This window comes from Vanellus vanellus (genome assembly GCF_965231255.1).
Source record: "Vanellus vanellus genome assembly, chromosome: 2".
Classification (NCBI taxonomy): Eukaryota; Metazoa; Chordata; class Aves; order Charadriiformes; family Charadriidae; genus Vanellus; species Vanellus vanellus.
Window position 1 is genome coordinate 147,398,036 of NC_138906.1, and position 16,877 is coordinate 147,414,912.

Genomic DNA, 16,877 nt, shown 5'->3' on the forward strand with positions numbered 1-16,877 from the left:
ATGTCCCTTGTGACACCGGGACAGCCCGTAGTTTAAGTCCACCCCAGACACAAACAGGTGATCCAGAAGAGTAATGGAAATCAGTGTCCGAAGACCGGAGGAGGAGGGGCTGTTGTGATAGGGGAAATCCTGCATGACTCTATCCTTGCAGGTATTAATAAAACCCAGCTTTCAAGTGAACCTGCCAAATCCACAGTTCCTGTGACACATCACTACACCAGTAACAAAAAAATGCTCCATCGTTTTATTTAAGGAGCCTGCTTAAGCTGCACTCTTACTTGGCAATTTAATTGTATCAGCGTGGCTAGCTACAATTGTAGATGGACAACTTGTAGCATGCAAAAAGTAGAGATCCTTTTTCCCAGAGCTGGCATCAGTTTTCCCAACCTCTTCCACCCAAATGTGAATATTCCTAGTGTCTGGCAGCTGCTCATACAGCTGCCAGACACACCTCTGCCAGCCCCTGGTCCTCTCCATGCAGTGCTGAAACAAAGATGAAATGTAACCAAAGACACTTGCCTCGGTGAGATGAGTTCAGAGTTCATGTTCATGAACTTTCAGACCTGTTGAAGCTATAAAACTTCTGCAGTTAACAAAACAAGCTCCCATAGTGGATTTAAACTGTTTGCTTATGTATATTCAATCCTTTTTCTGAGAGAGATGGGCCTTTATTGGTCACCAAATCCTTTTGTGAGAAAGGTCTAGAGATGCCTGAAGTTTCTCCTTAAATAATGCTATTTTTGGTTAGTCATCCCCTGACAAATATACAGCTTTAAGTTTGAAATGTTTTATCCTAAATGTTGGGTTTTGTATGATTTTTAAAAAGAAAATTGTCAAATTGAATTATTGAACTATTTAAAAAAAAAAAACAAAACACTAGAGAAAAGCACATGTTTTCTGGCTCTGGGAACATACTGGAAACTGACATTGGTGGGAAGGGAAAAGAAGAAAGGGAAGAAGTCACATTTCTGTAAGTCACATTAAAAAATTCCTCGCGTTTACCAAATTTTGGAAAAATGAAGGTAACTAACTTTTTTCCCCCTCCTTCTCCTGTCTTTCTTGGTAATGCTTCAACTTTTTTTGGCTGAAAATATAAACCCCAGATAAGTAGAAAAGTGAATGAAAGTGCCCGAGGCAGCACAGAGAAATCTCAGCCGGAAGAGGCAGAGGCTGGCAGGGCGGCAGGGGAGCCGTGGAGGAGGAAGCGTGGAGCAGCCTCTAATGAGAAGGTGCTACCAGCGCCGCTTATCTTGCACATGCATCTGGGTGTCTGCACGTGCGTTCACCTGTGTGCGCATGCAGCAAAGCTCGCTTGTGTCCTTGTGAGAACAGCTGTCGGGCCAAGGTTGGGATTAGCCCAGATTGGGCAAAACTCAAGAATATTGTTACAGAGCTTAGTTATTTTCCCAATACTTTATGGAGTCTCTCAGCTGGGAAGGGCATTTCCAGCTAATGGAAGTTTGCTATGCACAGTAAATTTGTGACTCCTTTCTCTGAGATTTTGGCTAAAAGAAACACAGAAAGCTGCCCCGTGAAGAGAGAAAAGATATGATGAAAGACATTTTCTCACCTTTCTGAAACCCTCCTCATGGGACAGGAGCTGTACAAGGCGGCGGTGCATAGCTCAGGCCTTTATTATTTAAGTTCACCAGGACACAGTTTGATAACTTCAATCCCCAGTTTCTTCTAGCACATACTAAAACCCTTCTCCCCAGATGCTCAGCCAAATAGATGCCCATTTATCTCTTTTTTTCTGCTGCTGGAGGTCTTCAGGCTGCCTCCACACAACTCCTACGCAGACTGCAGAGAATATTTACAAGCAATCTCTCTCACACCTGTCTTACAGCATGCACCGCATGCATTTTGTTTAGTGTAGGAGGTTTCTATTTTGCATTAGTAGCTCCCAATGAGCTTTGCTCTAGCTTATGCCACATCATAGGTTTTATGTGTTGTGGACCGTCTTGAAAGATAACAGGGATGCAACAGTGCAAAACATTTTTGGACTTTCCATTCTAAAGAAGTAACAGTAACTACCTACCTTTTCTCCTATATTTTCTGCAGGGCTTCAAGTAATTGGACAACTATTAGATCAGAAGAGTCCGTTTAGTTAGTACCCTGCCCCTCACACCGACCAGGGCCATGCATCTCAGAGCTGACTGTGGGAACAACTTGGCCATATGTGTAATTCCTTGACATACCAACAAGTGAGTGGGGAATTTTAAGTACTAAGATTGAGAGGTGTGTTTCAGGGGTGTTTCAGTGCATAAGACGTTAAACTTCTATTCAAGAGACCTGATATTCATTGTCTGAACCATAGATTGCCAAAAAAAAACTCCTTAGGCAGTTCACTTTTGCTGCTTCTCAGTCCCCATTTGTAAAATTCCCTGTCTCACTGGGTCACTGGGACGTATTGGGATACCAATATCCAGATCCACATAGCTCCCGGGAATACCAAATATCCAGATCCACATAGCTCCCGGAAAGTTGTTAGGATGCCAAGAGGAAATGCCACGGCACTATGTCCCCTGCTAGGACTTGGTGTGATGGGCAGGAGTACCCAGGGCATGTCCTGGTTGTGTTTGCAGTCTGTGATTTCTTGAATTTATGGCTCCATCAAAATGGGCTGAGGTGATAGATTTGGCCACACACCTATATATATACATGCTTTGACTAGAACTCCCAGTGATTAGGTGGAAAATTATCTTTCCATGCCCAGTGGAGTCTGGGCCTCTTCACAGAAGCAACCAGTTGCTGCCTCTGTAGCTGGCAGTCGTGATACAATGCTCCTCCCACGGGAACTGTGTGCAGACTCACTCATGTTTTACATAGGCCTCCAAATCAGTGTCAAATGTGATGATTTATGTTCACTGCTCAGCCAGCCTGGACTCCTTGAGTGGATGAGTGACCTTGAGTTAGTGGATTTTGAACTCTCCTGCCAATTCCTTGAACTGTCCCCCAGATAAAGTTTATTGTGAGTATCTGTCTTACCCAATCCAAAAGCAGGAAAAGGTGTTTAGCTAACTAACTGCAAGATACTCTCTACATTTTTTTGGATGTTTGACTGAAGTAAAATATGACCTTAAAAGCATCAGTAAACACTGCAGCTTTCATGTAAACACATCAGATACACATCTGCTATTTCTTTGTTCTTTACTGATAATAGAAAGTTGTAGAAGGCAGGCGCGTGCATACCTTCCACTGTGCGGGTTCCTTTCCACCCCTTCAGCAGGGGCCTTTTCCTACCAAGAAGTCTTTCAGGGAGCTTCCTGTGGAGGAAGAAAACAGGGCGAAGAGGTATGGAGAAGGTAGGTGCTGCTCTTGGTTTTGCCAGGAATCTCTCCTCTTTATGAAGTCCTTTGGAACGGGTTGTACCTGATACTGTGTGCCTCCAGGGTGCAGAGGACTGTGACAGTGTTTACAGGCAGGACTGCCCTAAGACAGTCATTGCCATCCAGGGATGCTAAGGTGTGCTTCCTCCACAGAGATTTGGGTTCAGTCACCCCAACTAAGCAAGGTGCTGGCTGCTCAGCACTGGGGTGCTCTTCAAACAGAAGTCATGTGGGGCAGAGAACATGATGGGGGAGGCAGAAAATCCTTTCCCTCCTGTCTTCCTTACACAAGGTGTGTCACATGGATCCCATGATGCATGTGAACGCTGCACAGCTTGCCTGTTCTGAACTTGTCCAACACCTCCTCATAGCCCTGCCTGGGGATTTTGCAGGATGGGGGACATGTAGCTCAAACCTTCCACAGCAGGCTTCCAAAGGAAGCATGGCTGGGAACAGCAATCCACTGCTGAAGAAGTCCTGTGTAAACAAACACTCATAATATAGCCTAGGCAAAAGGAAAAGTACTAACTAGTTACCTTCCTCGGTAAAATAAGCCCTACCATTAAAAAACCCATAAGGCTCCATATATTACACCTGAAAACTCTGAGACCTCATCTAGGGAAAAGGCCAAAGGCCACCAAGTCCAACACCTTGCACTCATAGAAGCTACAATAGGTGCAAAATTCAATACTATGTCCTGGTCCCAAGGTAGTCATGGCACTTTGAAGGAAGTAGGATAAACATGGTGTTCTGCAGGATAATCCCAAACGTGATAGTGGAATGTTAGCCAAAGGCTGTGCATCCCAGGGAAATAGTGGCGTAGGAGGTATAAGGATTAGGGAAAGAATCCCACGATGGTACTTCATACGTCTTTTAATTTTTATGCTGGAACTAAATACCAGATCAAAGATGGTTTCAGTTGTTGATAAATCAGAGTCTTTAACATCACAAAAGCTCCTGCTTTCAGGCAGACCATATAGCCAAGATGGAAAGTGGGCAGCCTTCACTGAACCACTGGAGGGTTTGTCCTCGGGCATGGATACATAACCACAGCAGTCCTGATCCTCAGCAGCTTGAGATCCAGGCCTTAGTTCGTGACCTAGCAGCCGATGCAGAGTGCTGTGGGGCGGCGTAGTGAAAACACTGGCTGTGGAGAGTGTATCCATGAATGTGAAACTCAAACAACCTCTTGACCCACAATCCACCTATGGTTCAACCCACTCCACTCCATCAGATAGAAACCGCTTGCAGCTATGCAAATAGTCCATCCTACCTGTCTTGTTGGCCTTCCCTCTGCCTGACCTAATTAGTGTGGTGAGTAAATAGAAGAATGAGGTCAAATACAGGGCTAGATTTTCCTTGAAATGGCTCCAGATACGGCCAGGCCGTTCAATACCGTGGTATCCAAAGAGCCTGCTCCAGGAGCAATAGCTGCAACATCCATCCATCCAGAGGCCAGATGAACCAGCGTGGGGTGGCAGAGTGATCAGCCCCTGAAACTTTGGGCTGAGGGTTAAAATAAATAAAATACCATCTGTATCCACTGATCTGTATAACAACCCTTATTTCCCCTGTTTAAGCTCTGGACTTGTGCTCACGCATTCCTTTGCTTCAGATGCATTTCCAGGGCAAATTACAACAGCATCTGACACGGTAGGGGCTTTTTAACGCAGCATCAGGCGCCAGGTGATTTTATTTTTTTTTTAAGTATTAAGTCAAGACAGTCTGCTAGGGAGGCAGGCAAGCCTGGTCAAGTTCTCACATACTCGCTGTACGGTATGAAGCCAAACTGTGAAGTTTTCCAAGTATTTTAACGAGTGTGTTTCAGACTTTTTTATTAACTTTTAATGCCTCTTACTTTTGGCGGTTCCAACTGCTGTGCTACAGGAAAGGCCAAGCCACCCTCCAGTGCTGTTCCAGATAAATAGGCCTTAACCACAAATTAACACGTATATCTTGTACTGCTTCTGAAGTTAAAGGCCCCACGATCTGTCTGAGAATCGCTGTTTGCTGTTTCAGGTTGTGATTTTGCTCTGTGAAGCCCTGGCCAGCTGAGGACCAAGGAGAAAGGGCTCCTTCCTTGATGACCGCACACTGTCGGCAACTCAGAGAGAAATGCAGGATCTGCAACATCATTTGTTGGGCTTACTTGTAGGGATTTTGGGGGCAGACTCCACTTTTGGGGGGATGGAGCTGGGCAGCAGGACAGGGAGGGAAAGGGGTTCATCAGAGGAGCAGCTCAGAGGATGGGAGAGAGATGCTGAGTGTCTGTCCTGCTCTGACCCCTCTACACATGACCTTGTTGTAGCCCCAGTGGAGAGCGATGCGGGAGGTGCTGCATCCCCAGGCACTTGGTTTCGTGGTTTCTTGGTTTCTTTTCCTTACTCTGCCAGCTTATTTTTTTGGATTAAGAGGTGGGAGAAGGATTCAGCAGTCTTGAAGGTGGAAGGTGTCCATAAAACACTGCCTTGCTTCTTTCAGAAATTTGTTTCCAGATCCCCTTTGGGGGTGAACTTCAAAATTGGGATCGGCATTTGTATTTCTCTGTAAAAGAGCCTGTTCTGATCCAGGCCTTTAATCACTCCCTTTTTACGTAGAAAGCAATAAGGATATAACATTTACCTCCCCAGAATGCCCCTGAGCCAGACCTCTAGACATTATTTCAACAAGTTCTTCCAACGGAGTCAGGCCAGGCTGGAACTACACGTACCCTGTTAAGTCTTCTGTTACTTTGCCAAATGTAGGAGATTTCCAATTATGAAACTGGACACACATGAATGCAGTTGAAAGACTTTGTTGTCACCTATCGGCTTGACCCTAATCTACTCTATGGCTTCCCCCAGCGGGATGACACGTGACTTTTGGGTTTAGCTAAGAAACCTAACCACAGTGAAGCAAAAAGCCATGCAAAGAAGCAGCTTTCTGCATTACACAGTGTATAGAGAAGAATTCTGGATTTACATAGAAAAATGTACGCATTTGAACATATGCTGTGATACAGATAAAGTAACGCAAACCTTGCAGATGTAATTACCGGTATATAGTTATGTTTATTCTGCTACAACCCTTTCCCACATTGGAGAATCAATAAGCCAGGCATCCTTTTTCTGTGATCACTTTCTCTGCCTAAGGCTTACACCTATTTCAGTAAAGAAAATTACCAGCTTACCTGAGGTGGCTGTATAGACATCAAGTCTGTGAGCAGGATTTAGAAACAGCTTTTTATGCTAATCCAGTCCACACACCGCTGGGGCCAACAAAATACTCCTGTGGATTTTCACAGTAACAGTACAAATATTGACAGGACCCTTCCCCAGGCACTACAGGCTTTTCATGGGAAGTGCTCCCACCCGATGTTGGGACCTAAAGGAACTCTTGCCCCAGGATGCCTCCAGCTTTGGAAAGCTGCTTGACAGCAGTGCAGTGCTGACCACTTCTGGTGTGGCCCTACACGGAAAGCTGGCTTATGGCCAGAACCAACCGCATTTCAGAAACCTGTTCCTCCACAGTGCCTGCCCGGAGATTCTGGACTTGCTTTGGGTTCAGACCAGCATAACTGAAAGGCAGCAGGGACCCACTACAGTTTCAATCTCCTCATGGCTATGTCTTAGATATAAAGCCTTGTCTTGGTACTCTGCACGTGACAAACACCAAACAAAACGGAGTTCTTGATGTTTGTTCTTTGCTTTCTTCTAGTCTAGGGTGGAGAAGCACAAAAATTAAAAGCTACCTCAATATGTATGTGGCAATCAGGAGAGGTTCCTCAAGACTGGAGGAAAGCAAATTCTGCCTTCAAGAAAAGCAAGGAGGAGGACCCGGGGAACTATGGGCCAGTCAGCCTCACTGTGATCCTTGGGACAGTGATCAAGCAACTAATCCCTGAAACTACTTCCAGACACGTGAAGGACAAGGAGGTCATTTGGAGTAGTCAGCATGCATTTATGAAGGGGAAATCATGCTTAACTGTGACAGCCTTCCACAATGATGCAAGTTTGCAGATGATACAAAACTGAGAGGTGTGGCTGATGGCCCAGGTGGTTGTGCTGCCATATTCAGAGGGACATGGACAGGATGGAGAAGAGGGTCAGAGAGGAACCTCCTAAAGTTCAACAAGACTAAGAGGCAAACCCTGCCCCTGGGGAGAAATAAACCCATACGCCAGTACATGGTGGGGGGGTGACCATAGGAATGCAGCTTAGCAGAGAAGGACCTGGGGGTCCTGGTGGACCCCTGGTGGTCAAGGTGACCATCAGTCAGCAATGCACCCATGCAGGGAAGAAGCCAACATGTCCTGGGCTGCATTAGGCAGAGCACTGCACTGGTGGGACCTATCTGGAGGGCTGTGTTCAGTGTTTCCCAGTGCAAGAGAGACAGGGACATACTGTAGTGTGTCTATTGAAGGGCTGCAAAGGTGATGAAAGGACTGGAGCAACTTTCATACAAGGAGATGCTGGGAGAGCTGGGACAGTTCAGCCTGGAGAGGAGAAGGCTCAAGATGATCACGTGCATAAATACCCGATGGGGAGATAAAAAAAAGAGAGCCAGACTATTCTCAGTGGTGCCCAGGGACAGGACAAGAGGGAATGGCACACACAGAAATCCAGAAAACATCAATTGCAGATTAAAAAAAACATTTGTACTGGGCACAGGCACAGGCTGCACAGAGAGGTTGCGGAGTCTCCATCCTTGGACATACTCAAACCCTGACTGGACACAGACTTGAGCAGCATGTTCTGGCTGACGCTGCAAGAGCAAGGGTTGTGCCGGACAGTGTCCAGTGGTGGCTGCCAGCCTCAGCCGTGCTGACTCTGTGATTCTGTACTGTAAGGGACTCCAGAGTCATGACCCTGGCATTCCCCTGGTCACTGTGGTCATGTATCTGTCCCCAGTGAGCTCCAAAGCTTATCCAGTTTCCATACATGCAGAGAGGACTATAAGAGGATGCCAGTGCAGAGGTGTGTGCTTGCTGTGTTTTATCTTAGCATGTGTTGTGCAACTAACAAAACTGTCAAGGGGTGTTCTAGTGGCATCCCTGAAGGCTTTGCAAAGGTTTGCTTTTTATATGTTTCTGGATTCTCTTGAAAAAATAATCCTTCTTCCTGCATATGCAAAGCTCTGATAGATGATACAGATGTAGACATATGTATGGATGGTCATCAAGTTTTCCATTCACTTGCCAACTTACTTGCATGCAAGTCTTACAGTAGTTCCTCGTACTGGAAGTCATTCAGCCCCACTCCCTAAACATCACGCTTAGGTGATCGAAGCTGCCTGTAATTTTTCACCTCTGAATTCAGGGTTTGAGGTGGAGCATTTTATGGGTTCGCTTATTGCCTGCTCCATGTCCTGATATCCCTCTGCTACAATTACAACCATACTGGCTGCATTTCTCCAAGCCTGGTGAAACGTGCCGCTCTCCAGGCTCCCTGTCAGCCCGATGGCGTGCTGTGTATGCGTTCCTCACTTTACAGCCACAGCTCAGCACCAGGGCCCACCAGCACTGATTCACTGGCTGGATGTTTCGAGGATTCAGACATTCATTGCTGCTGTCTCCTTTTCTCCCTGGTATTTCAAAACACTTTTCCGGTTACATTTGAGTTTTATCAGTTTCTAGGTCATTATATTTTTTAGGTAAGCTCTTTCCTAGCGCTGATCTCTGGGCACCCACTGAGAGTGAAATCCCTTGCAGACTCCTCAGGCCACCCTGAGGCTACCGAGCCAGCAGCGTTTGGGACTCACCCCCTGCTGCAGCTCCTTCCTTGGGTTTCCACAGCTCTGATGCCCATAGATTTACCAGGCTCTCGTGCCCTGGCAGCGCCAGTCGATGAGCTCAGTGGTCGTGTGGCTGTGTAGCTGCCCTTCTGGACCAAGGATGCTCGTGCTAAGGAGAAAGGTGACTTTGGGCAATGACATTGCCACACACCCCTACGAGGCGCACACCGCTGCCCGCTCCCTCTCCTCTCCTTGATCTTTTAAATGCAAACACAGATGTAGCACCTGCTGATACCTCCTCTTCATAGTCCTTTTCTCATCTGTCCTTGCCACAGCTTTTGTGTCAGCTTTTATTTGAGTTAACGTTTAAAGCAGGGGACTGCCAGGGCAAACTGCAGGATGCCTGGCCAGCCACAGGCACAGCAACTCTCTGGCTGGTGCAGTGGGATGGCATCGTTTGCAGGACACACGGATGAGGTTGTCACGCTCACTGTTTTATAAGATGACACTGCCAAATGAAAATTAATTGATATTCAATTTTTTCCCTCCAATTAGCTACTTTTGAAATGTTAGTTACAAAGCATTATAGCAACACTGAGAATATAAGGGGTAGCACTTTGTTTTAAAGGGATTAAAACTTGATAGAAAAAACAGTACACAAAACAGAAAATAAACCAGTAGAAACTGGAGATATGTTAACTTTGTGCCACTTCCTGGGAATTGATACTGGTGGGGGAGCTTAGATAGAAATGACAAAATAATATCACCTAGTTGTAAAATATTTTACCAATACTAAAACTCTTTTTAAAAATTTTATATTCTAGGTTTTTATGTCTATGTTACCTTTGTCTTCATCTTTGTGTATCACAGAATCACAGAATATCAGGGTTGGAAGGGACCTCTGGAGATCATCTAGTCCAACCCTCCTGCCAGAGCAGGGTCACCTACAACAGGTTGCACAGGACAGCGTCCAGGCGGGTTTTGAATGTCTCCAGAGTGGGAGACTCCACAACCTCTCTGGGCAGCCTGTTCCAGTGCTCCACTACCCTCAAAGTGAAGAAGTTCCTCCTCATGTTAAGATGGAACTTCCTATGTTCAAGCTTGTGCCCATTACCCCTCATCCTATCAATGGGCACCACTGAAAAAAGACTCCTCCCATCCCTCTGGCATCCTCCCTTTAAGTATTTGAAAGCATTAATAAGATCCCCCCTCAGTCTTCTTTTCTCTAGACTAAAGAGACCCAAGTTCCTCGGCCTTTCCTCATATGAAAGATGTTCTAATCCCCTAATCATCTTCGTAGCCCTAATATATGTCTGTGATCAGGATTTTCTAGCGTTATTTTCATGAGTTAATAAACCACATCTACTTTAATTAAAGCAATGCAAGCCTACTGCTTCAGTGTTGTTTGTGATACCGCAGTTGTATGACTCTTGCTATCTTCTTTGTGCCATCCCTGCTGCCACCCAGGCAAAGACCATGGAGTTTTGTTTCCACATTTTGCTGAATCCAGCAGGGAGTGTCAGCTTAATATTTCTGCATGTGACATAGGGCTGGACATGTACGGTTGTCTTTGTAATGTCATACGCAGTGTTATAACCTTTAGCATAACTTAAAACTGCTTTACAAAACTCGCATGATAACACTTGGATGTGCCATACAACCTGTCCAGGGCTTGAAGCTGAAAAATTGCAACAAATATGTCTTAGCGAGTTTTTCTCTTCTTGCATAGGTCATCTGGTTTCTACTCAGGTACCTCTCTCCTTTTCTCTTTTTAAAATAATTTTGAAGCCAGACATTGTTTCAGAAATTCTCACCACATACCACTACTTTGTTCTGCTCTACCAATAAAAACTTCAGTGAATTCAAACAACTTAGTGAGGTTCTCTTATGCTCTTCTAAGTATTTCTCCAAACTGATCTTTTAAAGAGCTTTAAAACTTTGAGCAATGGATTTCAAGCTGACTAGATGGAGCCTTAATTTGCCCTCAGGCTGCTTTCCCCAGCACTTGCTTTTTGTTACATTTTCCAGTCCCAAGGGATTTCTCTTGAACTTCTGAAAAGGTTTGCTAAAGCATCTCTAATTTCTTTCCCCATTTCCTCCAGCATGCCTTCATATGGCCTTTCCCTTTTACTGGTTTTACAGATCCCAAGTTTTTCATTAACTATTCCTGATCTTATCTCCTGGTTTCTTAATTCCTCATCATCTGCCCGCAGTAATCAGAATCTTGCTTAAGAAAATATCTGTTCTTTGGCAGCCAGAGATGCAAAGTAAGTGTTAATATTTTCTTTGCCCTTTTCATTTCTCTCTGACTACTCTTTAACAGCCTGATGAAAGAAAATGCCTTCTCTCCTTCCTTTTTCTTTTGCTGCTTATGCTCCTTCAGATGATCCAGGCTGATCTAAATATAGTGAAATACATCAGTGTCTCCCCCATCAAGTGTGTTCAGCTGTGACTCAAGTGTGGTTTTGCTCCGCTGCCTTCTAAATGTGCAAGCGCATTAGCAGGGACTGCTTGCACAAGTTTCCTGTGCTCGTACCCTTGAATGAAGTCAGCAATAGCTAAACACAAACCAGGTGCAAAGGCCGGGCTCTGTAGGTGATCTTGGCTCAGACTAAAAGTGGATCCTTTGTGCCTTGCTACGTAGCAGCGATGTCCTCTGTGGAGTACGAGCCCCTCCAACTCCACTTCTGAAAATAACTAGCGCTGTTGCACAGTACTGGCAGAGTAAGGAGCTTTGATTCATTCTCATGAAAAATAATGTCCGTGTGTGGATTCTGCAGTTTCGTTGCAAGGCTCGCTTGCTTAAGGTGTTGCTTGATCCACATTTCAGATCTCATCGGCTGATGATTACTAGACTCTGCAATTAGAGGTTGACTAAAAGTGTTTTGACTTGTTTCTCAACGGGCTGTGTTGAGATCGGCTCCTGGTTTAGCTGACAGCTTTGGACACTTGTTGTTGCTCTGGCAGATGGTACCAGAGCTTTTTGACTCTCACAGAAAGAGGATGGCTGTATTTTAATGAGATTTGCATAAACGTTTCTTGGTTGTGGATCTCAGACACCTACCAGCTGCTGACAATGACTTGTCCTTTCTGCTTTTGTACTAAAACTATTATTTCAAGAAAGAAAAGAGCTGACAGAAATGCTTGGTCTGGCCTTTGGGTGCCAAACCATGATTATTCCCTGCAAGCAGTCCTCCAGGAGCACAAAGGTCAAAATAAAACTGAATCTTATAACTGCTCTGTAGTGCCTTGATGCTGCAAAGACTGCCTTGGTGAAACTCGGTGGCTTTGCTTTTCCCAAAGAGATTAAAGGTGTCATCTTTTGCACCAGGACTGGATGCCATGGCAGTAAAGGGGCTGTTTGGAAGCACAACTACTTGCAGGCAGCTGATTCTTTTCTGCTCTGCATGAGATTGTCAGCATGGTAGAAAAATCCTTATTTGTGTGTTGCCTCCTCCCAAAATCTAGGTGGCTGTGGAAGTCAGTGACCCTGCTTCTCTCACTTGCATGCATTTGGGGTCCCTTTTCAATGATGCTTCCATATCCACTTTGCACAGAAACCCAGCTGAAGACAGCGGAAAAACGGAGGATGCCCACATACTGCTATTGGTAACCCATCTATTCCTGGTTTGTAGCTCTGTGCTCAATTTATAGCTCCCTAATAAACCCTGCTCTGAACTCAGGATTACCCCTCCTCTGGGCTCTCCTGTGGTGCTCCAGCCCTGAGCACAGACGTTGGCCCACAGAGATCAGTGAAATTATTCTCCTAACCGCTTGTGCCAAAAAAATAAGTATTGCTACAGCTTTAGAAACAGAGGCAAAAAAAAGTGCCTGTGAACTAGGCACTGTCAGGACCGGGGCCCAAGCACGGACATGCAATACGTGTTCACGCAGTCTCGGCTCAAGCCAAAAGCACCTTCACAGGTCAGAGCCCTGGGGTGGCCTAAGCTGGGGTCCACGTGCCGTGGGTGCCTCTTCCATTGAGCCAAAACTCTCCTCCACTTTCTTCTGAGTAATGTTGTGCTTTGTGTTGTCACCCGAGTAGTCTTAGAAGAACAATTTCCAATTTGTTGGGTTATTTTAAGGGCAAAAGGAAGAACCAGCCCCATTTCCCTTGGGTGACATCTCGCCAGCCTGCCAGTTGCTGCAGGATTCATTGCCTTGGACAAATGTCCACTGCTGGCCAAACCCATGGGTTATTATTACTATAGATCCAGATTTCTGAGAGAAAAGGCTTATTCAGTCATGTGTGAGTGTGTGTGCACGTATTCGTGCGTGGGCATGTGTGTCTGGTTGTTTATCTGCCTGTCATCCCCTGCTAAGCTGTGAAGCCACTGGCTGACTCAATCAGATGTCACACATATAATTAACTCCCTATTAGTTTCACAAAAATAAGGGACTAGAGAGAGGAAAGAGACACACAAAAAATCCCAAACTGTGGAAAAAGTGGCCACAGCAGCTTGCAATTTATCATTCACCAGAGGGTGTACATGGGATACTAGTTTTCAAAATGTTCCTGCTGCAAAAAAAAGCCTCCAGTTGGCACTTACTCATTCCTGGAAGCCAGATTGGTCATTAACAACACAAAACCCCATAGGAAATCAGGTCCACTGTGTAGACTGGGGCTGCCTTTAAACAGCTTATAACCTGGCCGGGTTTTGGTGGATTTTCACAGGATGGGGAGGGCCACGTCTCAAGCCAAGCTGCAGCAGTGATGTGAGGACATCTCAAGGGGAAGGTGCTAAAACTGTGTGCTCTTCCCAGGGTGAGCACTCCAGCACCTGGCCCAAATGCCCTCTTGGAAACGGCTAACCCTTTCCACTAGTATACATAGTAGAGGTAGACACCCAGAGGACAATTTCAGCTTAAAATAGTTGAAGTTTGGCAATGGTTATCAGCAGCAGAGAGGAGCAGGTGACACTGGGGAGTATCTGATGACCTGAATGTCAGCTGGTGCTGCAGCAGAATCTGGGAATGGTGGCTTGGGGGGACCTTGGCACTGGGAAGGGGCAGACCTGTGCAGGGCACTGCATCCGCACTGGACACACAAACAGGCATCGGGTGGGAAACTGGAGATGCTTTTGTCACTACTAGTCAATAAAATAGGCCTGGGTTTGCTTTCTGGCTTGGGCATGGGGAGTTCAGCACAACTCCTGTCCATACGGTGAGGTTCCCTCCTGTACCCAAAAAGGGTGGCCTCGTCGATCCGGCTCTCCCCTGCCCAGGTTTGGGCCCTGGCAGGGAGAGTCCTACTCGGCCCCGGACAGATCTGCGCCAGGCAGCGTGCAGTATGAAACAATACCCTAGTGAAACTACGTGGCTGGCAGCTGAGTCCTTACCCTGGCTCTCTTCAGCTTGCCAAGCAGCTACAGGGTCCAGAGGGACACCCATGCCGTGCTTCCTCCGCATCACAAACCCCAGCTGTGGCCATCTGTCCCCCAAGGCCCTGTGCCAAAATTAAGCCCTTTGGTGCAAAAGATCAGGAATAAAAGGAGAGCGCGTGCTGTCGGAGGCGAGCAGGAGAGAAAGAGAGCTGCCATGTGAGGGTGCCTCTCTGCCCAGCTGTGGGGTCGGCTGCTCCATCAGGGACATGGTGGCCCAAATGCCACTGCCACCGCTTGCGGGGGGAGCTGGGGAAGGGGAGACGTCTCCCGGGGGGTGGGAGGCAGCGAGCGCCATGCTGCAGCATGCAAAATCCCGTTCTACATAATGAGGCCTGAGGAAAACTGGCAAGCGGGATGGGGCAGGAGTCAAAATGCGTGTGAGCGGTGGAGGGAGGGGGGGGGGCTTAAGCAATTATTTGGGGCGTGAAGCAATGCAAAAATATTTCCAGAGAAGCCCTGACAGATTATGTGCTGCTGAGGTGCTTCCGAGGAAAGCACACGCTGTGGCTCTGAGGAGTGCGTTCTGCCGGGCCAGGCGGCCGGCGTGCCCGGAGGGACGGCAGGCAGCAGCTGCCTTCTGCCCGTTTTGCCCAGAGGTCACCCTGCCGCCAGTGACGTTACGGGAACCCGCCGGGTCTCACGCTTTGCTTGCTAGAAGCAGTTCCAGCAGTGGGATGGTGAGATCTCACCTTGCTTCCCCGTGCCGAAAATATGTCTGAAGACTTAAAATCCTGGCAGGCTTTGTGCATCTCTAGATGCAAATACCAGTGATTAATTCGACACAAAACATGCCACGGTGCCGCAGCCTATCGCTCTGCACTGGCAGGAGAAGGGGTGGGGATGCACCCATAGCGGTTGGGGAGCTGACGCTCATCCAGTTCACGTAATGTGCTGCAGCCAAAGTCATCCTCCTCACCTCCGTCAGAGTCCAGAGGTGAAAAAAAGTAACGTATTTTTATTGTTGGGAGGCCTGTGTTATTTGGCAGCAACTGCAAGCTCCTTGTCCCCTTGCCAAGAGGAGCTTTGCAAACAAACGCCAGCCCTCCCAGGATACCGCTAACAACTAACACATTATTTGCAAATCAGACACGGATGTGGAAAAGGTTGGTGGGTGAAGGAGCCTCCAGCGCCCAGACAAATGGAGCAAAGGCCAGAACTGTGTTAGTGCATTTCAAACCAAATTAGACCCAGAAACCCAGCATGCTCCAGACCATCGAGACCAGGTATGAGTGCGTGAAAGCAAGGAAAAAGGACACTTGAAAGTCACTTCAGGACTGAAAAATCTGAGTTAAATGCCAGTGGCATTTCTGAGCAGCCTTGTATAGAAGCACTGAAGAAAGCAGTGACGCTTGCAGCATGCACCTAAAATCCAGGCAAAGCTAAGGGACAGAGCTCTCACTGGGAACAAGGGAAAATGAGGCTTCTGGAGCAAAGGTAGAGGCAGATCTGGGTGAGCCAGCTGGAAAAAAAATCTAGTTGTTCTAGGTGATTATTCACATGAGCATCATCCATGAGTTCACACATTCGGCATGACTGAAGAACACTGCAGCTTAAAAGGAGGCATGCGTACACAGTCCTCTTCAATCAGATGCAGCTACCTGACGTATCATGTCTGATAACTGGCCGCAGAACGATGACCTCAAGTTTAGACATGTAACTGCTCATCCCTCAACTGCTGGGAATGAGTGACCTGAGAGATAAAATCCACAAGGGAAGATGCAGAGTCAAACTTTCATTTGAATTTATGACTAGATGGCAGTGGCACAGTGACAGCTGCCACCTGTGTCACTGCTGTTCAAGAGAAAACTGAAAACAAGTCTGCTTGGCTTGCTGCAGGCTGAAGTTGCAGTCACTGGGGATTTACAGATTTGCAGAAGCAGACCCTCTGGGTCTTCTCTCTTGACCACAAGAAATGGCCGCCCCATTAGCGTGCTGGTCGGGGAGTCCCACTTCAAGATCAAATGCTCCTTGTGGCATCTCTAGGAGAGCTCAGCTGGGCTGGGAGCCTCTGAGACACAACTCTCATCTCTGTGACACTAGTAGGCAAAAGCCCTTCAAGGGTGAGGATGATAAGAGCAGAGATATCCATAAAGAGAGAATAAAACTTTGGAAGTTGTGGGAAAAAGCCAAGAGGTGCTTTTTATAATGTCTCATGAGGTGGCTTTTATGACTTGTTTCGCTCGGTTGGGAGATAAGGACCCAGCTGCAGACAGCATCCAGTTGCCTCTGGCTCAAGCTCAGCCAGGGGAGTGGGCGGCTGGAGCGTCATATCCTCATTACTCCTATCTCATGGAGGTCGAGAGCTGGACAGAGCGGGAGCCGTACTGGGTGCTGCTGGTAGCTTGGATGCAAGGCTCTTTCCATGTTTGTGGGAGAAGTCTGTGATAAGCACATTTTCGCAGTTGACAGCAACTCAAATCAAATTTCACCACCCTTTTACCTTGAGCGATTT